The sequence below is a fragment of the Plectropomus leopardus genome, chromosome 18, assembly GCF_026936395.1.
Source record: "Plectropomus leopardus strain MGB_pleo_1.0 chromosome 18, ASM2693639v1, whole genome shotgun sequence".
Lineage (NCBI taxonomy): Eukaryota > Metazoa > Chordata > Actinopteri > Perciformes > Serranidae > Plectropomus > Plectropomus leopardus.
The window spans coordinates 10,804,842-10,829,268 of NC_142193.1; the positions used below are offsets into that span (position 1 = coordinate 10,804,842).

Genomic DNA, 24,427 nt, shown 5'->3' on the forward strand with positions numbered 1-24,427 from the left:
AATAGAGGAGTCTAATTTTTCTTTAAGCATAATTTGTGCTCAATTTTTAAAGTGGTGTTACAAAGAAGTAAATTTTATGAATCTTAAAAATCTGACAGTGTACTATTTACTTTCACTTTGAATGCATTTAATATCACAGAATTACTTCTGATACTTAAGTACAATAAACAAAAGATACCTTAAGACTTTAACTTAAGTAATACTCTAATAGACAACTTTAACTATATCTATACTTCTACCTAGGTGTGGCTTTTAAGTACTTCCTCCACCACTGCCTGAAAGAAATGTTGTCTCTGTCCATAATCCATAACCCGATTACGTTGCCACAACACAGTTTACTAACGTGCAAAGATCATTTTTAGGAGGCAGGGTTGGACAAAACAAAGTACTCATTACAATGATGCAAAACTAGATCATTCTTGCTCATTGATTTGCAACCCTCATCTAATACACCCAGGGATATTAAAGGGACAAATTTATATCATATTCTCATTGAAAATATCATATTGCCTACCTATACATTATGATTTATTCTGCTATTGCAATAACTCTACCTCATCTACCTATCACCTCGAGCAGTAACAAAAACTCCCTGTGAGGTTGGCAAGGCTGTGCACTCCCCCGTGCCTATTCAGTGTCATGTCAGAGTACAGTAGCAGTGATTCATGTGGAGTGATCCACTGTGGGCAGTGTAATTTGTCACCGGATGTGTCGGTGGGAAGAGCAGAAGAGCTGATAAATGGAGGTGAAGGGAAAACAGCAACCATGAAGATTAGAGATCTAAAGAGAGTTAGAAGGCACTCGGTGTCCATGACCCTGAGGAAATATACCGATCCGTACAGCACCTTGCTGCCAATTCACCTCCACTGTATTCATGGGAAATGTGAGCTATGGGCTGCTATACTTCATGAAATGCACAGTTGTGTTCTCCTGTGCTTTGCCAGTCCAATTGTTTGACCTCATTGTCTGGGCACACACACACAAACAATAAATTATTTCTGTTCGTCTACAGCGCCATATGGCGCTCGGTAATATACCATATATGAGTGGAGGACGTCCCTGAGGACAGAGCAGCACAGTTCTGTGGGCAATGAGCCTACGGTGCAATGTTTTTAGTCACTTCACTGAGTCTCACCAATGTTATCAAGTAAAGCCCCCTTGGACTCTCCTTTTATCTGTCTGCTGGGCTCAGTGCAAGTACCACAGCAGTCCATTCCCCAACTATCATAGTACCCATCTAGCAGCCTTTACAGTACAGACCTACATGCATCACTGCACACAATGTACCAGCACACAAACAGTACAAACACACAGTGTCAGTCCAGATACAAAGCTGATAACATGTATGCAGGATGGTGGGGGATGTTCACCACTACCATCACATTCCTTCCCCATCTATCTGTGAGTGCATACATGATGCATTACACAAACAATCACATATACAGTTCAAGACATGAAGACAAGCTCCTTCACATTGTGAAAACTGGAGCCAAGAAATGAAAATGAAACGAAGGCACTTTTGGACTCATACAAAAAGAAATATTAAAGAGTGACAGCAGATCTCTTATAGACAACAAAACAAAGCGGTGCTCTAATTCGGTACCACATATTATAATACTAGAAAGGAGGGCCACTTATGAAGAATTAAAAAGGGTAAAAGCTGGGGACCCAAGGAGACCAGCAACAATCACGTTTATCCAAATTATGACAGGGTTTCCCACACATTTATTAATTTTTGGCAGCCTGCCACAATTAAAACTTTTGCTGCCACAAATGGATTTTCTATTTTTTAAGCTGAACTGTTCATTAGGAGTGCTACTGAAATATATATACTGTTTGATTATGCATTACACCTCTTGGAGCGCAGGGCATATTTCCAGCACAGAGGGAGCAGCAGAACGTCAGGTGCATTGAAAGTGAAAGTTAACAGTTCAGTGTGCCGGGTCTAAAAGTCTGTATTTACTCACAGCAGCCGCTCCTCTCCTTCATCGATCTGATCAGCTCTCAATGGATCGACAGATCAATTATCCATCCAGCTGTTTGCAAACTGCTGTTGAGAAAGAAAAGAACTTATGAAGAGCTCTGTCTGCACTGCAATTACAGACCCACAGACAATGATACCCTAACCCCCTACCATCATACATACACTCTAATTCTGCGGGAGACACTGACACAATAATAATTTTATTTTGAAACAAAATATTCACCATTATTTATTAAAACAACAAAAATAAATATTGTATTGACTGTCACTTTAGAAAAATATATCCTTTGTGTAATGAAAACTCCTTCTCCTGAAAACAGTATGGCACTTTTTTTTTGTCAAAGGCAACCATTGCAAGAAAAAAAACATAGGCTGTTGCCTGGTCACTGGACCTTTTCAGGGGTCTAGTCATTACTGTGGGTGGGCCTCTAGTATGCACTATATAGAAGTTTTCACTGTACAATGTTTTGGTTGTTAGTATTCAAGATGTAATGTATGTATTCTACCAATTTATACTGTCAGAAAACTCTGCAAGACAAGAACAGGAATGTCAATCAAACTGCCATTTGAGAAAAATGCTGCTGATGTCAAATTTGACAGAGAGACAAATGTCTGCCTAAAGATTTAATAATTTAACTTTTGTTTTCCTGGAGATGTCTCCCCACTGTCCCTAAAAACTTTAACTTTTTCATCAGTAATTAACTCTGTCTGTTCTTACTTGTGCTACATTGTGCAACAGTAATGTTTGTCAACAGCAAACTAATTTTCATTAATTCTCAGAGAGGAAACTGGTGTAGTTGCCCATGCACAAGAAAAACAAAACCTACAACTGACAGGTAACAGTGCACAACCTGTGAAATACACAATTCCACTCCAATAACACAAAAACTTAACACTTATTTCAGAAAGACATTAGTGTAGCAATAGAGCTCCCCTAGCCATTAAGCTAAATACAAAAATATAAATATTACAACATTTACTTGGTCATTTGAGGGCAGTTATGAACACAAGTATATTTGAAGAGTAGGCCACTTTTTCAGGTACAAACATCGATCAGAATGGTCTACTACCTGTATAAATAAAGTTATATGTGTAATAAGTCATTATGTCAGGTACAGATATCTATCAGAATGAACTACTACCTATATTAATGTGGAGTTGGTCATTTTGTCAGGTATACATATCTATCAGAAAAGACTACTACCTGTATGAATGTAGTTAAATGTAAATTAGGTCATTCTGTCAGGCACAAATATCTACTAGAATGGTCAAACACCTGTATAAATGCGGGGCACGTCATTCTGGCCAGTAAAAATATCTATCAAAATGCACTACTACCTGTAAAAATGTGGAATAGGTCATTCTGGTGGGTACAAAGATCTATTGAAATGGGCTAATATCTGTAAAAATGTTGAGTAGGTTATACTGTAAGGTGCAAATATCTATAATAACAACCTACTATCTCTATAAATATAGTTATCTGTCTAGTAAGTTATTCTGTCAGGTACAGATATCTGCCGGAATGGACTCTACCTGTAAAAATGTGGAATAGTCATTTTACCAACTCTCAATTAATCAGAACGGACTACTACCTGTATAAATGTGAGGAAAGTCATTCTGTCAGGTATAAATTTCTCTCAGAATGGACTAGTACCCGTATAGATGTAGATAAGGTCATCTGGTCAGGTACAAATATCTATCAGAATTAACTACTAGCTGTATAAGCGTAGTTAAATGTGGAGTGGGTCACTCTGTCAGGTACAAATAGCTATCAGAATGGACCACTACCTCTATAAATGTGGAATAAGTCGTTCTGTCAGGTACAAAACTCAATCAGAATGGACTACAACCTGCATTAATATATCATAAAGTGGAGTAGGTCATTCTGCCAGGTACAAATATCTATCAGAATGGACTATTACCTGTATAAATAGGGGTGTAGGTCATTCTGTCAGGTACAAATATTAGGCAGAACAATTTTCAACTCAGAGGTATTCTGAGTGTATTTTTTGAAAATGTACAATTATTATTATTATAGCTTTAAGTGTTGAGAACAGATGTGTGATAAAGTTTCAGTGTGATGGTCAGAGATAATTAATTGTCTTGTCTAAATAACTGATCTTGATGAATGATTTGCCTGTCAAGAAGGTAAAAAGAGAGCGAGGTTGGTAATGAGAGACTGTGGCGATACATTGACATGCAGAAAGAAAAAAAAGAAGAATGAAATTTGAGATTGAAACTGAAATGGGTGGGAGAGTGGGAGTGTCAGCAGAGGTGAACAGTGAGTGTGAATAGTGGGCACAGAGACAGATAGAAGGTGAGAATGAATCGGGGCCAGACAGAGGGCACCAATAGGCAATCAGATCCCCGGACTGGATGTGTGAATAGGCGCTGAACTGATGATTAGCAGATGTCACCACGCGGCCTCAGCCCTGTGTGACATGTTATCTGAATGAGACAATTAAAAGGCCTGTCACATCAGCTGCAGGAGGACAAGGGAGAGGACGTCTGTGGAATCACTCAGCTCCATTTAAGGCGCTGCTGCAACTGGAAGGAGGTGTCCTGTGATTACAAATGATCTTTGATGTCATTTATAATCAAAATCCTCTTATATACCCAGACTTTTAAATGGAAAACAAAAGATCTAGACTGATTTACTTGACTGTCACAGCATGTGATGATAAAAATCCAGTCTGAATTGACATCTTTAAAATGTCAGCCTGATAACGGCTTACGTTTCTGTAAGCTGGCAAGATGCCTGCCCAGAGTGTTGCTTATATATCAGAAAGCTCAGATGTGTTCTTACCACAAAAGTCTGACCATAAAACAACTGTGTCCTGTCTTATCAAGCTCTCTTGGACACGCTTAAAGATATCAAAGGCTACGTTAAGTGCACAGGCAAATCAGATTTACTTCTCAAATCAGATCTTTGAGACGAACTGTCCACGTGGCTACTTTCAGGTAATCAGATCAGATTTGTGTGTCCACACATCACCAACTAATCTGCGTGGGTTGCTGGGGTAACATGGTAGGCGTCAGTCACTAACGTAGCTACGCTGGTGATGCAGCTTTCAAACCTGAAAGCATGAGAAATGGAAGTTCATCATGTTACCATCCAAACAACTGAAATGCCAACAGGAGCGTAGAACCAAATTCTGGGCCCAATGCATAAACAGCTTCTGTGGACCGCAAGGCATCATCTTTATCAACTGATAACAGGCAAAGCGAAGGAATCCTAGATCGGCCTGGTGCAACTATTTAAATATTGGGGTGTGATGTGCTATATTTTCTGATATAAGACTATTAATACGAGGTAGAAATTGTTGCAACATAAATGGGTCACATGCATTTCAATCCCTTTTCATACACAGATTTAATGAACGAATCCAGGTACTAGTTTGCCTAAGAATAAAGCTCAGAGGAGGGAACAAAAGTATGTGGAAGTGGCAGGAGGTGCTACTTTTTTTTCTCCATCTATTTTTTTTCTTATCCCCTTAGGGGCTTTGTAGCAGAGCTTCTCAAGCTGCCTGGCCATGAAAAAAATCTGGCATATAATGCGAACAGCTACCAACAATATGAAGATGCTTTATGCGCTACTTGGAAACCAAGTTACCAAGCCAATTTTGTTTCTGATGAAAATATTTAGCTCATGCATGGCAGGATGATGAACTAATGAACCATACACAGTGTGATTCTGTTGATGTTTTTTTGTTTGTTTCCTGAAATTCTTTTGTGTGTATATCTATTTTGTTTCACTTATGTATCTTCATTTAATGTGGAAAAATGTAAAAGCCATTAAATAAATAATAAATATTCATCAGCGGGGTTCTAGTTCTAGTTTGTTTCATGTCACAATTAGATCAAAAGCAGTCAGTTTAGGGAAATTATAGTGATCCTTTATCTGAATTTCCCCTGAAATTACACCTCTAACTCTTTAAAATGACATTAAAGGCTATACTGAAAATGAAATCACAAGATGAAGCACTCAGGAGTCGTAGCTCAACATAAAAATGCACAACTGTCCCTCTTTGAATATATAATCACATGAGGTTTCCTTGGCTAAAACTGAACCCTATTCTATTCCCCACACATATCATACCCATGTTTCCTGTAGATCCCAGTGGGAGATGTAAGGAGAAGAGCTTATGGGGTCATGAGTGGGGCAACACATTAACACACACAAACACACACACACACACACACACACACACACACACACACACACACACACACACACACACACACACACACACACACACACAGAGCTAACAGTGTGCATTTAAAGCAGGAGCAAGTGAGCAGAATGCGTAATATTAGCATTCATTCTAACATCCTTTTTACTAGTTCCACACAATCTCTGCCATGATTTAATGATTTAATGAAGCTGTTTACAGATGAAAGCTGCTTCCTCATGTATGGGATACACATTAAGTAATTGTTGTATCAGCAGTAAGATGGTAAGGAGGGAAAATTAATAGAATAGACAATGGAGCATTACCCAGCGGTTATTTACATTTTGACAGAGAGCTATTAACATGCTTCTGCAAACGCTTAAATACACATGTGGAAATTACATGCTGGTGATGTATTACTTTCTTAAGTTTCCCTTCTGCTGATGTCATTTCTCTTTTACGTGGCGTAAGGAGAGAGAAAGAGAAAAAAAAATAGCAATTAGTCATTTTGAAAGAGGGATCAATTGTTCATATTTAATCACAAGGTGCTCGGCGGTGCATTGGCTGGCTTTCATGTACAGTTCACTGGTTATCATGGGAATAGGGCTTGACTAATTAAAATGGTGTGTTGTGCGGGCTGTAACAGATCTTAATCAGGCGAGAGTGTCAGCACACAGACAGACAGCAGGCCCATACATCTCCAGGCCTGACATCTGATCGCTGGAGGAACAATTATAAACTGAAGCAGTGGACTGCTTCAGTTGATTTAAATTTTTTTTTACACTGTCGCTCTCTTAGCTTTTAAGATTTCTTTTTTCCTGATCATTTGCAACCTAAATACGCCAATCAGGATTTGAGGGGCTATTAAAGCCCTCCATAATCAAGAATAGGCGCCCTTGAAGAAAAACAAGCATTAAGTGTTTGTATGATACTCAGCGCCACTTTAGAGCAGTATACTCTGCATATAAATGCTATTTAACGCCGTGCACGCCAACAGTCCAATCACAAGGAGGGTCACGCTGAGAGCTAATGCTTGAGCATGCATGTGCATATATATGCTTGAATTTGTGCTCATGAGTACGTTTTAATAATTAAATGTGCAGATGCAATGTAGAATCTATTAAGTAAATATTCAAATGCTTAAGTAACCGCAGCACAGTATACAAATTATAGGCTTATAGAGGCAGACAGAGGCTTTTATCCAACATTTCCTGTTTTAAAATGACATTTCTTTTTGTAGGAATTTAGTAATTCACTGTTTTCTGAGCATTTTCCATTTTAATTGGCTCTTCAACATGTCTTCCGTGTTCACCTGCTGTCTTAATTAATTAAGATTAATTATGAATAATACACAGTTTCATATTCACCGCTCTGCTGCTCTCATTAAAAAATAAAACAACCATTAAGCAGAACAGCCCCTTCAGAGTTTTATTTATTATGTTGTAATGCAATGTTTTCGATTAATATTCTGACGTACGATGAAGTGTAACAAACAATCTAATGTTGTGGCATTGTGAAGTGTTATTTATTCGAGAACAAGACTTTACATTTTAGAGTAGACCTGCAATGTTTAGTACCCTTATTGATTAGTCAGTTGACAGAAACATAATTGCCAACTATTTTGATCACAGACTCATCTTAATTTTGATAATTACTTAATAGTTAAACAGTTTTGTCATGCAAATTCAGCAAATGCTGTTATCAGCCTCCAAAATAAGGAGATCTTTTGCTTTTCTGTGTCTGATCTGTGAGGTCTTTCGCAGTGAAACGCAATACTTCATCAGTGTACACTTACAAGAGGGATTTAAGTCAAATCCTTTGCATTTGATTAGACTGCTAAAAGTGGGCGGGTGTAGAGCTTGATGGAGCTACAGCTGACAGCTACAGCAGACTGTTGGCTCCACACACACCTCCCTCACAGAGGTCAGGAGATCAGGAGAAGGACAAGGGAGAGATGAATGAATAAACAAATTAGATTAATGAATGTACAAATTCAGATCTAAGCTAAATTGGAAATGAAAACAAATGAAACACCCACTTTTCGAAAAGTGGGTGTGTCATAACAGTGAGGCTCAGACAAAGCACTGCTGACAGGATAATAGTATTCGTCAGATTGAGAGACAAAGCGGATCCATGTAATGTTAGTTCACTGTTAAATACCTTGTGCATAACCTGTCAAAGATACCAATTTTCTCAAAGGTAATAAATTCTGGCCAGTGGGCCCATAACAGTATTGGAGAGAAACCAAGACACACTGACATAGTATGCTGCTGCTAGCTACCTCACTTTTCTCGTGCACTGCTCGTACGTTTTTCTACAAAAAGTACTGCACCAAAACTTGTACAAATCCAGCATAATGATGAGCCAGCAATTTATGCATAACCATGTACTCACCATGTTTGTTTTCCTAAACCTAACCTCCATAACTTTACGTTGATTATGTTAAGTATGTAACCTCATTTGTGGAGAGCAAATTTGTAGGATCTCATACAAACCATTGTATGAGGATACATTGAGGTAAGCTAGCTCTTGCACATTGATTGGCTGATACTAGCTGAAGTACACATGAAACAGAAACATGATTTGATGAATTTTTCTTTGTCAAAATTCATTGGAAATTTTTCTTCAGCATATTAAATAAATGCAAAAATGTCCACGGATGTGAGTTTAAAGAGCTAAAATAGGAAACTTAAGCTTGGACTTTGAGAAACTCGGGTGGACATTTTTCACTCTTTTCACGTTTTAAAGAAGAAAATATGAATTGATCAATCGGCAGATAAAGGGAAAATGAAAACGATCTTATTCAAATGATTTGCATTCAAAATCTAAACTAAAGTATATTCAAAGTAACTATAGCTGTCAAAACAATTCTGGTGGAGTAAGATATATAATATCTATTTCCGAAATGTAGTGGGGTAAAAGTATAATAAGCAAAAAATGGAAATACTCAAGAACAACAGCCATAAAAATACTATATGATGTACTTGGTTTTCCAGCCTGCAGCTTTTCAGGAATCCCTCTCAGTTTTCTTAGGAAAGTGTAGGAATGCCAGACTTAACTAGATGGATTTCTATCCACCTTGAAATCCCTGCTGCTGATCCAGAGGAGGCACCTCAGCTGGAACACCATTACTCTGCTTTTATCACCAAATTCTTCACTCACTCCGGCCTCTGTCTGCTCTGAAAGCAGCCTCGCCTATCCATCTATCTCTGGCTGGATTTAAAATTGCCTTGGCTGTCTAACTTACACTGAGGTGTAAATAGTATTCAGCTTACTGCTCCAGTGAGAGTAAAATGGCCTTTACCCGCCCGTTGCAAAAATCCCTGACAATAACAAAACACCCGCTGCGTTAGCTGCACTGATGAGAGGAGCGGGACTATTCAGCGTTGTGCATGAGTAGTCGTGGCTCTGTGAAACCTGCATTTTTTTGCTGAGGCCTTTTGATTGTGAACATCAAATCACATCCTTTGTCCTGCTGAATCTCCACATGAAATGTGAGATGTATTTGTTTAGGAGGTGGTGTCCCTGGCAATGGAGGGCTCCATATGTTCCACATTTGTTTACTCAGTCATTACAGGCCTCTCCACCCTGTGTGACTGCACTGTTGTCTTAGCGGGAGCCATGCTGTCACCCCCCCCACCCCTGCCGCTCCTCCCTTCTTCTTCATCTCCATCGTCACGGGAACAGCAGCCACAGGGGAGAGCTGGTCCACAGGAAATTAGGAGTGTGACAAGATAAGACCCGGCGTTCGTCTGATACTGTTCCCTGGCAACCAGTAAGAGCAGCGGAGAATAACAAAAAACAGAACAATGTATAGGAAAATGTACGTACTGACAGTTTAATCCCATTCTGTTCACCTATAGACTGTTAATGCATCAAGACCAGCAGAGCAGCCAACACTCTTACTTTCCTATAACTCAAAGATAAGTAACTCCATCTATCTATATAGTTGCCTGCAGTAACTGGCTGGCTGGCGAGTCGATATTTCACTATCCCAGGAAGATGTGTGACTTCATCTCACATTGTGCTTTATGGGTTTCCACATCAGCATGTGCTGATAAAGTATTATTAAAGCAGCTGTCCCGGCCAAGAGTCTCAATGAAACTCCTCAGTTACACGAAATCCCCTGGTCCTAATCTAATGGAAGATAATGAAAAAGTGTCAAATGTAAAATGAAGCAAGTTCAGATGAATCAGGTTCTGACACACGGCACACTGTGAACAGGACTGTAGCCTCAAAGCATTTTGCAGGTCCGTGTTATGGCTCCACAGATGTCAGCAGGTTGGATGAATTTCTGTGTCTGCCATCTTATCTCGTTTGATCTAAATTGCCCCGATGTGATGAAGCCTGCTCGTTCAACCGTCTCTGCAGATTAAAATGAACACAATTTCACTCGGGATTGTTCACTGACGGCAGAGCAGGAAAGTGTTTTCATTCATGTCATGATTTGGCTGCTTACATAAACTCTCTGTCTTTGTTGGTCCTGGTACTTCAGTTTTCCTATGAGTCACAGACCAGCTGCAGCCCAGCAATACATCAGCCCATCAAAAAGACCATCCAAACCCATGCAGCATGCATGCATCCCTTCACTTTCCAAGAACAGTCAACCCAACACGTTCTCATCCCAACTCGTCACATGTTGCCACTCTGTCAGTTACGTTCCATGTCTACTAACAACGTTTAAGGTATCCTTCTGCATTAGCTGTTTACCCCCTTTGCTTGTATGTAATGAGTTGTTAAAATGTATGTAACTGTTTGTTATACTGTGCAGCTTCTGTAAAAACCCAGGAAGACTAGCTTATGTCAGGGCATTGCTTATGGGGATCCTAATTGACTTAACTAAAAGGTAAGACACAAATATTTAATAATGTTTCATACCACAAAATTTAATGAATAAGTTGTAAATTACGTGGCTTCTCTAAATTGTTTAGATTAAATATGAAGCAAATTTAACAACTGTACAATTGTACATAAAGTGTGAAGTAGGAACATACAATGAGATATGAAAGTTTTCAGGTACATTTACTGTATAGAACAAATAAACAGACTGCAAATGATGCAAGCCAAAAAAACAAACCACACCTCCAGAGCCCAGTGAGGGCCCTCCAGATTTTTTATATTCTGACTATAGCCCTAAATACAAACAGAACTGAAGTAATGGCAGTGAAAAGACCATTGCTTAGGCTCTCTTTTTTGTTTGTTTTAACCCGTTTAGAATAAAAGAATACCTTGTTTTAATAGAAAGGGAAATGACTGGTTGCTTTAAATGGATTTTAACCAAGATCACATGACCTCGCACACTCATGATTTGTGTGTCCTGCTATAAGATTAACTTTACAATAAAAAAAGGTCTTTCTGAAAGGGAGCAGAGCAAATTTCATTCACATGCTGAGGCAATGTTGAGAATTGTGGTTGAAATCCGCCACCTTATCTGCAGCCAGCATTGCTGCAGAATCAATCATGGCTTTGAGCATGTCATGCTTCTGAGTCGGAGCCAGTAGAATAGCAACAGAGAATGACACAAAAATGTCGACAAGCGTGCATAAGACTGATACTGGTATACAAGCCATATTTTGTAAGTTGACTTGTTCAAATATCGATCCTAAATTTGGATATTTTTTCAATCAGTTACTCTCAGTAATTTAAAAATGAAAATGAAACACCTACACTCCTGAATTTTATATTTCAAAACCGTGCATTACTCGCGTTATTAAACGTCATTTGCTGCATTTATTTGGGACTTTCTACTACATGCTATCAGTCAGGTACCTATCCCACAAATAAACAGTAACATTGTAACTCATCACTTATCTGGTCTCACGGTTTGGTAATTACACTTTTCTAATGGTCATCAAGCCCCTGCACACACTTTGAAACCCCTCCATCCCGAGGCTGAGCCATCAATCTGCTCTCCATCACTGCTTCAGATTCACTTTGATCCAACTCGTCACCTACACCATTACCGTGGAGGTCATAGCTCATCTCCACAGCTTTACTGGCGTCATTAAAAATTATGCTCACTCACATACCATTCATTGATTTACTGCCTCTCCTTCAGAGAATTAAGAGCAGAGCATTAACTGGTTGTATGAGACAATTTTCAGTCATTCAATTCCAGTGTTGGATAAAATTTTAAGTAAAAGCAGCAGTACCACTCTGTGAAAAATACTCAAAATTCTGCATTCAAAACCTTACTTACATGAAAGGCTTTAAGTATTATAAGCAAAATTTTCTCTAACTACATAAAGTAAGAGAATTAATTGTGCAGTAAAACGCTTCCAGATTGTGTTTGCTTTTGGGTTGATATTACTGCTGTGTATGTTGCATTAATCTGATAAGTAACTTAAGCTGTTGGATAAATGTAATGGTGTAAATAGTATTATGTCTGTCTGGAGTAGAGGTAGAAACCACTCAAGTAAAGTGCAAGTACCTCAAAGTTGTAAATAAATACAGTATTTGAGTAAATGTACTTAGTTAAATTCCACCACATATCAACTCAAGTTTGAAAATGTGTGGGAGGCAGAGTTGGCTCTTCTTGTTGCTGCTGTGGTCTGTCAAAATAAGAGTCCACCAAAAGCAAACTGGAGGGCTGATGCAAATTAGCGTCTTAACCAGGCCGATGGCTGAGCATTAAATGTGTCTCCATATTTGGCACAGGTGGCTGACAAGAAACCAAAACCAGATCACCAGCATGTGTAAAAAAAACCTTTGCCAGGTGTCATTTTTAATTACCACACGACAACAACAAGCCATCGGGCTGAAAGGCAGCAAGATAAATCGCTCTGACGGGTGATTTTTCTATTCAGTGGACATGCTGGAGAAAGTGAGCATCTGCTCACATACATGGGCTGCCATAAATGAGTCTATTTCTGGGTGAGTGTTTTTACATGTACAGGGTGGAGAAAGTAGGACATCACCATGATCAAAGGCTACAATGAGCTATTACACACATGAAATAATGTTGTTAATAATACAGGAAAAGTCAAGCAGCCATTTGTTCTCATCAATATTTCTATTAAAGCAGGTGAAAAGCATATTTGGGTTATTCAGTCAACTCTGAAGTTTTAACAGACGACTACAAAATGTATTTTGACTATTAAATTGATCAGTGGTGAAATCACAGCGGGAGATCCTCTTAGTGGAGAAGGAGAGACAGAGGTGCACTTAGGAAAAAGGGATAGGAGTTACTGAAAATAGATCAAAAACACACTCAAACTAAACACAAACACTGACCTTCAGCGTTCCTCTCAGACAACAGAGCCTCTCAGTTGGCAACCAATAAGGAACATGTGACAAAACGATCTAACAGAGCCGCCGTTTCAGAGAGACATTTAGATTTCACATTTAACATTTTCCTCTCGCCATCACGGTGACAGCAGGAGCATTTAGGAGAGCTGCTGCCAATGTTTGCTGCCATTCAAAGTTCAATAGCTTTTATATGTAAATTTTAGATTGCAACTAACACCGGCTGTCAACAACCTATCATCCCGACTGTCAACAACCTATCATCCCGACTGTCGTCATCAAAACAAAACAAATCTGAACATGAAAAAAGGTTGTGAGAAACTCTCTTGACACAACGTGTTGTCACTATATATCACAAACATTCAAGAGCATAGGAAACTATCAAAAACCCAAAAGCTTCATAAAAGTGTTAGAACATGTAGTAGTAGTAGTATTTTAACATGTAGTAGTATTTTATTCAGTCATCATACATAATACAATAAACAAAACAGTATCGTAACAATCAGATACTGAATACTTCTGCTATTGTTTGATTTAGTGAAAAAATCAAGTATTTCATAATTGAATATCATGAGCTACTAAAAGAGAAAAACAAGACACTGCAGGGCAGATTGGAAAGACGTAAATGCTGCTGAGTGTGTTTTTATCATGATGATGATTATAGCAACAAGCCCTCATCATCTTCCTCTGCCAGCCCAGTTTGAGTTTCTTAACCCAGACGTCTCATGATCAGCAGGGTGTCAGGCTCACCGATGGGCGCTGCCACTACAGCACTGTCACATAAAAGCAACGTGTCACTCCACATCACGTATTAGATCTTCTTCTCCACACGGGGCCTCATCACACACATCATGTTTCTCTTTCTAGTCTTTCCATTCCTCCAGTGTTTAAAGGAGCTGCATTAGACATTTAGAGCATATCTATGATTCAGAGTCTAAGCCGGGATTGTCTGCACATGGCTCTCAACATGGACGTGGCTGAGCTACTGGTGCTATGAGCACAAAAAGTGTTAACAGCAAAAACAGTGCTAACAACGACAACAATGCTGACAGAGTTTAGGCTGTTAATATGGGGGGAACCGGGGATTTAGCTAGCCAATAGGACCTCTGTGATACACTCACAGAAGCTTACGGTATATGAAGTGGAACAGATTGGTACATTGGTGAGGTCAACATCACTGGCGCATGCCGCTGCCAGGGTAAAAAAGATGTGGCAAATCAACTCAGACTGGTCATGTCAGAAAGTGGATCACCATTGGGCATGAGAGTCCTGCAAAACAGTCTGGGCTTTTTATTTAGTGTACATCTTTACAATAATCACAGAGACAACACAGCAGGCATGCTGTCTTGCATGATCCAAATCTTTGTCAAAACCTGCCATTTTCAGCGTGTAGGTTGTTAGCTCAGAGGTTGGTTTGATTGTTGTTAAAGTTGCTTCGGCAACTGGCCAATGTCCGTCTTATAGCCACAGTCTACATTCAGTGAATGGTAAAATCTTAATCTGCAAAGCAACCAGTAATGGCACCTTTGTAGCAAGTAATATATATCTTACTCCCCTTGTCTCCTGTCAGCCTCTTCACTGTGGATTGTCAATAAAGATTTTTTTTAAAAAGTTTTTAAAGGTATACTCAAGTTGTCAACTACTGTTTGTAAGCAATATTGCCAAGAAAAGTGAAATCCAACCCCAGATTCACAACACGTGTTTTTTAAACTTGGAATTTTTGTAGCATCCTCTTTGTTGCCTGCTGCTTATGGTCTGACTCCTGGTTGCTACCTTCTTATAAAGTCCTGGCCTCATCTGCTTGATGTGCTCATGAATGTCTTTAACGTAGTAAAATTTTAAAAACACAGGAAGAGGGCAGAGTCTCTGCAGATAAATATTCCGCCTCACACTTTAGTTGTTCATAAGTGATGATTGACAGGGATTACTATTATACGAGTCTATCGATTATCTTAAGTGTACCTTTAAATGCAGCTGTATAGAGCAGCATAAATGCAACTATTGTCTAAAGTTTAAATACCGCTAAATTGTACGTGAGCAAATATACTTAGCCTATGTGGGGACATCAACATATTTCAATGGGCTGAATTTTGCATACATTGTATACAAGGAGAATAAATGCATGCACACTTGCACATACTCCTTCCCTGCTCGCCTGTTCACCCCAGCAGTCATGTGTTGCATGCCTTCATACTGTATGACCCCTGACCTCAACATTAGTATGTGAAAGTCAGTACACTTAGCATGTCCACAGGCAGTCAGGCAGGCAGACAGGCTGTCAACTCCCATCAGCCATGCTGTTCAACTGTGATTCAGCAGCTGGACGTGGATCCAGGGGGGTAAGAAGAGCGTGAGGTGGGGGAAGACAAGCTGGATGTTGTACATGCAGGGTCTGCTGGCCCGCTGTCAACCTCAGTCAGCCCCTTCCTGGGCTTCCCACCAGCCCTTAGGACGTCAGAATGATGGGATGACAAGGAGACATGAAGTCACAGGCAAACAGGTTAATGGATGCCCAGATTTAACAGGAAAGCACAGTCACCTCCCCGTCGGACCCTCCTGACTTTCACGAATCACACAAGGTCGCTCACTCACGGCTTGATTCTGCACCGCCGTCATCATAACACCTTTTGAGGCTACAATAAAGTGTGCATGTAGTTTACATGGTTGTAACTCCAGGCTGTGTGATTAAAGCCTTTTCTCTGCCTCTCCTTTCTGTTTGACAAGGTTTAACTCTGACGTCTGAGGTCCTGACTGGTGAGTCACACCAGAGCCTGCTGGATTGACGGCAAAATGACATTAACACAAGATTTGACTCAAAGAATATACTATAAGTTTATGCTCTAGCAAGAAGAAGAAGGTTTTTTTGTGGAATATTTCATAGAAATAACCGATGGTGACTTAATGTCATTAATTCATTTCAATAAAGTTAATTTCTGGTTGTCAGCTTGTTACTGACCACAGGTATAACCCATCACACAGATGAGAAAAAGGGATGACATACCTATGGCAGTTTCATCAACCCACCAAAATACAAGCTCTTAAATTCAATTTATAGTGACAGCAACATGACTGCCAGGTATGGCTGCCTTTCTATGCCCTTGTCTCTGCTTCTTCTGTCTGTCTTTTTAGTCTCCCATTTTTCTGCCTTCGAAATCAAGATTGACATAATATACGACTTCCTCTGTTCTGCAGAAGGCATGGCAACATATCAATTAGATAATTTTATCATAAACATGCAAAACATACAGAATATCATTAAGACTGTAAAAATATCAAGCTCTGGGTCCACAACACTAAATCCCTGCCCACTATCCCCGCTTCTTTCAGGGCTTCAAATATGTCTGGGCCTGGATGCATAAAACTCTGTTCATGACTAAAACTGTGTGTACGCACATGGGCAGAGAGGTCCATACGCGCTATTTACCATACTTGTGCCTGATTTGGTTTTATAAATCCAATGTGGCGCTTAGTGCACATGCACAAGCTTCATTTTCACACAGGGGTGCGTCTAGGGAATGGTCTGGGGTGGCATGGCACCAAAGCCTCTTTGTCAACCAAATACCATCCCTCTTCCCAAATAAAAAATGGCTATCATAAGCACATCATTACAGTGATTAATAAAGTGAAACAATATAGAGAACTCTATTATACCTAACTGTTAAAACTTGTGAAAAGTCCATGCCTCAACGTGAAGTGTTTATTTACAGTTAATATGCACACACTCACAACCATACAAAGCCTGTAAGATCACTCTGAGCTGATCATCAAGGAGAACAGCAAACTCTTTTAAGACACTGACAGTAAAGCTAGAGCAGAGCTTAGCGTTATCAGAGTAACACTCATCAGCAAAGTGCAGCTGCGGTGGGTTGCAATTGAAGTTCAACTTCTTTTGAGCCACGAGATATTTGCTCTTTGTTCTGCATGAGGTTAAGTCTTTGACAAGTGCCAGAAGACAAGAAGAAATGACTCTTTTGTAAGCAGTGTAAGGAATAGGGAACAAAAAGAAATGTAGAGAAAAAAACCTGTGCAGTAATGTAATCTGAATTTGACTGACGAGCAATCTCAAGTGTAGCAACTCTGGATCAGAAACACCAGAAAGTGGTCTACTACAGTATAAGTGCCGTGGTTCTCATTCCATTCAAATTATTTGCTTAAGATTTTTTACTGAATCTACGTCCGTTTTTTAAGACTTCCATTATACAACATACAAATGAGCACAGGACATCATCTGGCGACTTTTTGAGCTAGTTCTAGCTACTTTAATTGTAAAAAGAGTCACACTGATTAACCATAAGCTCAAGGCAGGCAGATTTTTATTTTTCACCTGGCTTAGATGTTCAACCAGGAAAAAAAAGAATTATGAAATAATTTAAAAAAATGTCATATCCCTGCTAAATAGGTGGTCAAGGAGGATGGTGTGCATACAAAACACAGGACTTTAACTCCAGAGACTGGAGGTATGAACATTTGACTGATACATTCGATGATTTTACAACTTTCCAGATACATTAACATATTTTCATTATGTTAATAGACAATTCAACACATTTGGAATTACATTTCACTCAAAAACAGGTTTTTAGGTTGTTTGAAACCATCTTCTCTGAGAGACTGCATCACATATACATTATGAATTAGCTTGCTACACTTCTGTTTTCACTGAATGAAATACTCAAACCCAAGAATGTTTTTTTTTTACAGCCAAATCTTTCCATCAAATGGAATAACGTTGCGTATCATTTAGCCACATTTCCCCAAGAAAAGCGAAGTGTTACCTGGAAATAAAACTACAATAACACCATAATACTATATTAACACAACAACAGCAAGATACCCTCTGCACACTTTCAAGCCAGTATTGCATGAAGTATCTCAATGAACTTCCATAAATGTAGCAAATAAGCTCTGAACTGCTGTGGCCAGCCAGTCTGACAGGAGAGGGATATTTCTGATGCCATGTAAGTAACACTGACACTAACCGATCTTCTCTCTCTCTCCTCCCTGCTGGTTTCATTATTGAAACCCCAAGGATTATTTGTGTTGTGGTGGAAAAATTTACACTCAGCAGGGAATTTGAACAAGATTAAACCCTGACAGAAAGTTCCCCAAAATCAGTCTGATTGTGTGTGTTTGCAATGTAATGACCTTTTCTGATCACCTTGCGCAGTGTGACTCATCACCTGCAGTAAAGAGGAAATGATGAGTTTCCTCTTTAAATTCAGACTTTCAGACTTTACTTAGATTTCTCAGCTGTCATCATATGGAGCATTAACAGGGTTGCTGCACGTGAAATCCTTAGCTAAGAAGAGAAAACTCCACGCCCATTAAAGCTTATCTTATGCCACCAGGCTGCATGAAAGAGACGGTAATATTGACTTTGAGATTCAGACCCTCAGCACTTGGAACAGTCACAGTTTCTCCCGTATTAGCATAAACATAATGCAAGGCGCTTTATCCATAGGTGTCATCTGCTGATTTCAAAGAGCTGATATGCAGCCCATCAAAGAAAGAGTGAGGCAGTGCTTACAGAGAGATGTCTGTAAGGTGTAAACAAAGACAGAATACAGTTTTTAATTCTATCCCAGATACTGTCCTGACACACAGGCCGTCTCAATTAAAAGAATAGTTTGACATTTTGTGAAATATGCTTATTCAAACTTCTTGACAAAAGGTAGATGAGAAGATAAGTATGACTCTCATGTTTGTACTATAAACATGTAACCTACAACCAAAAGAGTTATCTTAGCTTGGCATTATGATCCAAAACAGTGGAAAAACTCTGACCTGCCGGTCTGTCCAAAGGTAACAAAATCCACCGACCAGAACCTCCAGAACTCATTTATATTGTTACTTTTTGTTTGTTTACTTTTGAAAAAAAGCTGATCTGTAAAAACACAAGTTTACTGATGCTCTTCGCTGTTATTTTCTGCACTTACAACCCAACTCGCTCATTTCAAGTTTCCCAAAAGCAAAATTTGTGGATAATAGGACTACCTAGTCATGTCTAAAAATGCTACTTCTGTGTAGTTGCACTGGCGAATTTAACTTGAAAAATAACATGCATGATTTGGTGCATTTGTTCTCATTTATCTGAATCTCCGCCACAGCCAGGGCCAGATCTGGCCAAAACAGCAATGAAATGACCAATATAATAATCTTAAATGGTTGTGGGAACATTTTGAGCAGTTTCTCAGCAAACCTAAAATGGAAACTTTTTATTGTTTGTTTATTTGTTTGTTTGACCATATTAGGACTTCATTGATTATGTCTTTCCTTCAATTTTAAATTAAATAATTACCTACTAAATAGTCTACTCTTCACTTTCATTACAAGATTGACAGAATCAGAAGATCACAAATAAGACAATAAAATTTAACAGTGTACAGAGAAGGCAAGTGAAGTCAAGTGGAAATATCGTGACTGTAATTAGAAATCTGAGGGTGTGTATGTGTTAGAGTCACCAGCTCCTCAAGAGGTGAAGGATGCACTAAAGCTAAATGGCGATTGTGTATATATGAACTCACTGTAATCATGGCTTTTAGTGCCACTCTACTATCACCCAGAAAAACCAACAGTCAGCTTCAACACCATGCGCACACACACACACAGGCATGTGCGAGCGCATGCGCACACACGCACGCACACACACACACACACACGCGTGTACACACACACACACACACACAAACACAGGCATGTGCGAGCGCATGCACGTGCACACACACATAGGTGCATGCACACATGCACACACACATACACACGCATGCGTGTGTACACACACACACACATTTTCTCCCATTTTCCAGCAGCTGAAAGTAAGAACATTTAATTTATGCAACAGCGTGAATGGAACTGTGAAAAATGAAGCAACGGTTGAGCTTTTAAGCCTGTCGTCTTTTACAACATCTTCTCTGTGCTGAGAACATGATCAAACCATTTATTCCTGCCACGTAGCATGCATCTCTGTCTTTCTTTGTCTCTCTCTCTGTCTGTCTGTCTGTCTTCTGTTGTTTCATATGTCTGTATTTTTCCCATTCTCACACTGCTCTCTGTTTAGATCAGACTCTCTTCACCTTTCTGAGTCAGTGAAATGCTGCTCTTTGCTTTCAAGTTGACACTTTCATTAGGAAACTACACTATCATTCATTGTAGCCGTCAATATTTAATATTTGTCTTTGGAAAAATACACAAATACATTTCCCGGGAAACATCAGATCAGTGGCGCCAAAGAAAAACCTCTTCTAAATATTTGATTTGAATACTGATAAAATGAGTCACAAGGAAATCAAGCTCTTTGCCATCGAAAGAGGTCTGCTGAAGGGCTACAGGACATCCCAACATGCACTGGGTGAGAACCAGGGTACCAGACAAAACAACTAGCGGCTAACACCATGCAAGAATTTATATACTTGCATGGTGTTAATTAAATACATCCAAAGCAAAACAATAATCTGCTATGTTCACTGATGTTTAACATAATTATATTCAAATAACAATCCTTTAATGATTGAGAATACTTCGAGAGATACCTTTGTATCACTAGCCAAACATTAAACACAAATAAATGAGTAATTTCTGTTTATTTATTAGGTTGGATGGGTTAAAGGGGGTTAAAAGACCTGAGATGTTTTCAAATAAATTGATTTCTTTTTGTGGCACTTTTAGATGAAAATGTAATGATTCCCTTGAGGAAAGTGCACTGTTACTGCAGCAAATGACAGCAGAAAGAAAACATATGGTGCGAAATGGATCTGTGTGAATGGGGTGAAAGGGATGAAAAATTAAATTCAGTTTAAATCACAGCACGTACAAAAATAACAACAATTGAACATGAGACACAAAACAAGATGAAAATATGCATGATATCATAAGCCTGCATCAGTGTGAAAAATATGCATAGCCTTTCTAAATAAAGTATAGAAAGCATTTGATACCGTAGTAAATAATAAAAACAAAACAAGATAGGCATCTATATTGAGAATGTAACATAACATGAACATAAGGTGACATACAAACTGAACCAGGAGCATAAGTTTAATGTACGTGTAGAAAAAGCATTATGTTTTTGTGAAGCAAACAAAATAGCTGAGATGGGGGACTCTAAGGGGCTTCAGACTTGCTTGACTAACACTGCTAAAAGACTCAACTTTTGAGTTTGAGACTTGACTTAGATTTGAGACGGATTATTCAAAAGGACTTGACTTATTTAATTTAATACTTGCATTTTTCTAGATACTCTGAAGTTCAGTTTTGTTTTTGAAACATGATTGGGTGATTTTTAGTGCATTACGTGCAAAAATGGGAACCTGTTAGCCCAGCAGAGCCTTTCAAGGATTATGTTGTCAATGGGATTAGTAGGAAGAGCACAGCAGTATGCAGCTAAAAAAAATCAATGACACGGCCACAACAACTACCTTCATCCATCACTACAAAACCCACAAAAAAAGGTACATGAGGGTGTCTTTATGGCTAACTTATTAGCTTATTGGTGGCTCAAATGTTTAAGCTAACATCATCAGACCTGTGACCTGCTTGACCTGAGCAATGACTTGTCTTATTTGACTTTCATCAGGGACTCGACCTGACTCGCATGATTTGCTTGAGACTTGAAGGTTAAGACCTAAGACTTGCTTGTGACATATTTGACTTACTCCCGTGTTTGAAAAATAGTATTCATTCTATTAGCTGTTATAAAAAAAACACTTATACTTTGTGTGGATAATGCAGAGACTATGATACAAGATTCTTAGCTGGCTGCAAGTCTCTTTGGACAACAATGTTGATCTGCACTCCTCTACTCTGGAGGAACTGAATTGTCTCAACAACTATTGGATAGATTGCCTTTAATGTGGCATAGATTCATATATTGTATTACATATTATACATTTTGAGGTGTCTACAGTTTCTTTTACAATGGTGGCCTATGGGAAATACTCTTCTGGGCCACAGGGGATTCTTTCGCTGCAGCGGCCACTGGGAAAAACTGAAAGCAAGGCTAAACGGCGTTCCCAGGGCCCTAGTATAGCCTCATCTGCTAGCATGTCTGTAGACTCTTAATGGGCCTGTACACTCCATCAGAAATTCTTGTTTGAGTACACATACGCCAGCTCCTTCGCAGACCCTTCACAACCTGTTCGAACTTGTCCCTGTCTAGGGGGTGATACAGAGCGAACAATTTCTTCCTGCAGGTCATCACTCTACAGTCTACAGTTTAATCAGCCATACACCTAATAACCCCCAACACAAAAACATCCACTGTTCCTACACATTATACTTTTGAAGATATTAATGCACCCATTTTTAATATGTAGGTATAATCTGTCAATATAAATCCTAAATAGGCACACTGTTTACAGCATGTGGACATTCATATACTGTACACAATTGTCTAGTCCATGTATATCCTTCTTTGCACGATTTATTTTATTTCTATTGTTGGTCATTGGTACTTAGTATGTATATTTACATCATTATTATAAACCTATTCTTTTACATACTGATGCCTACACAGTAGTCCTGTCTATTTTGCCTTTATTTGTGCAGACTTGCTGACTTTGATCCTATACGTTAAGTCTATTTCTTTGTAAGTACACTGAGAGCAGTAGAATTCCTTGTATGTGGACACATACTTGACGAAAAAAGATTCTTGTTCAGATAATCCGGCCCTCAGTCTTGTTCTCTGACAGGCCTATCTGCCAGAATTAAAAGTGCTGAAAGCACAAAGGTTTCAAGATATTGGACCAAAACAAAAAACAGCAAAGACAATTTACTGCTCTCATTTTGCGAAACCACTGAGAATTTGCTGCTACCTCTGAAAGAAAAGGTCAACTGCCTGACTTTTCCACCCTTACACAAATGCACACACACAACACACAGGAGAGTGAAGGCTATTTACTTCATAACTACATAGATCAAATCCACATAATTAGGCAGCAGATTCAGCTTCATGTGGTCAGCCAACAGCACAAACTAATTACACCACAGATCTGCTAAACTGTGTTGAGTTTGGAGAAGCAGTGGACCTGAGAACAGAAATCAGTAGCTTCACTCCGCACAGAAGAAAGCAGGAAATCAGGGGTGATCTGACCCAGTCACATCAGAGAGAGTTTTAGTTGTCTTGTCTAACCCATACACTCTGACAACAGCCTGCGTGGAGATTATCCATGCACAGCAGGATGGGACTTCAAAAGGTCAGCAACTAGTTTTTCACACTGCTTTGCCAGAGCACCTGTCACCGATGAGGCTGGACACCGAGACATACAGTCATGCTGCTTCTCATCTACTGTTAGATTTCAAGCGAACAAAATCGATGCTGTGCTCGCAGTTAATATGTCAAATGTGAAGCAAATGAATGGTAAGGGGCAAACAGAGATTTGAATGTGTTTTAGGAAGTTAGACACTGTTTCTTTTCAAATATGCATGTAAGACATAATCTTGGCTCAAAACAGTGCAATTAGCTTTTCAATTTTTATGCAAGCTACCCTTTGAAACCACCATCCTCTCTGGAGCTCCTCTCCATCTCTGTCTCGTAGAGCTTTTCTTTGGTGAGTCAGCCAGCACAGAAAGCCAGACATCAATACTTGATCAGGGTCCAAGGCGGCCTGCAGCTACCCAGCTCCACCAGCTGGTCAGGGCAGCTTCACCGTGGAGCGGGATAGAAAAGACCGGAACAGGCACTGCTCACAGGCTTCTGCTGGCTCGCTGTGTCCAGAGAGCCCGCAAGAAAAACTCAGTGGTGCACAGTCTGCCTCAGGTGGCCCCGGGAGGGCACGACAGGCATCCATCTTAAAATATCCCAAACACAAAAAATATAAATAAAAACGCTGCCCATTGAGCAGCTGAGGGATTGTGTGTTTGATGGGAAGGTGTTGTTTGTTTGTTGAGTCCCGCGGGAGCCTAAATGTGTTAAGTCCCGTGTGAGGCAATATGAGACAGCCCAGCATCTGCCAAAGAAATTTCCCTCTTCTATTTTTCTCCGTCTCACCACGGAGTGAAGGCACAGTTCATCTCTGAGGAGGCAGTCAGA

General features: G+C 39.4%; 1 protein-coding gene across 2 annotated transcripts in view; it reads right to left on the reverse strand.

The window, feature by feature from the left end:
• LOC121957195 (zinc finger protein 281) overlaps positions 1-24,427 on the reverse strand; it is a 137,707-nt gene that overhangs the window by 85,929 nt on the left and 27,351 nt on the right. For both annotated transcript variants that reach the window (XM_042505723.2, XM_088091060.1), the window contains one exon: positions 1,968-2,050. The gene's annotated coding sequence lies outside the window, so the exon portion shown is untranslated. The remainder of the gene's footprint in view (positions 1-1,967; positions 2,051-24,427) is intronic.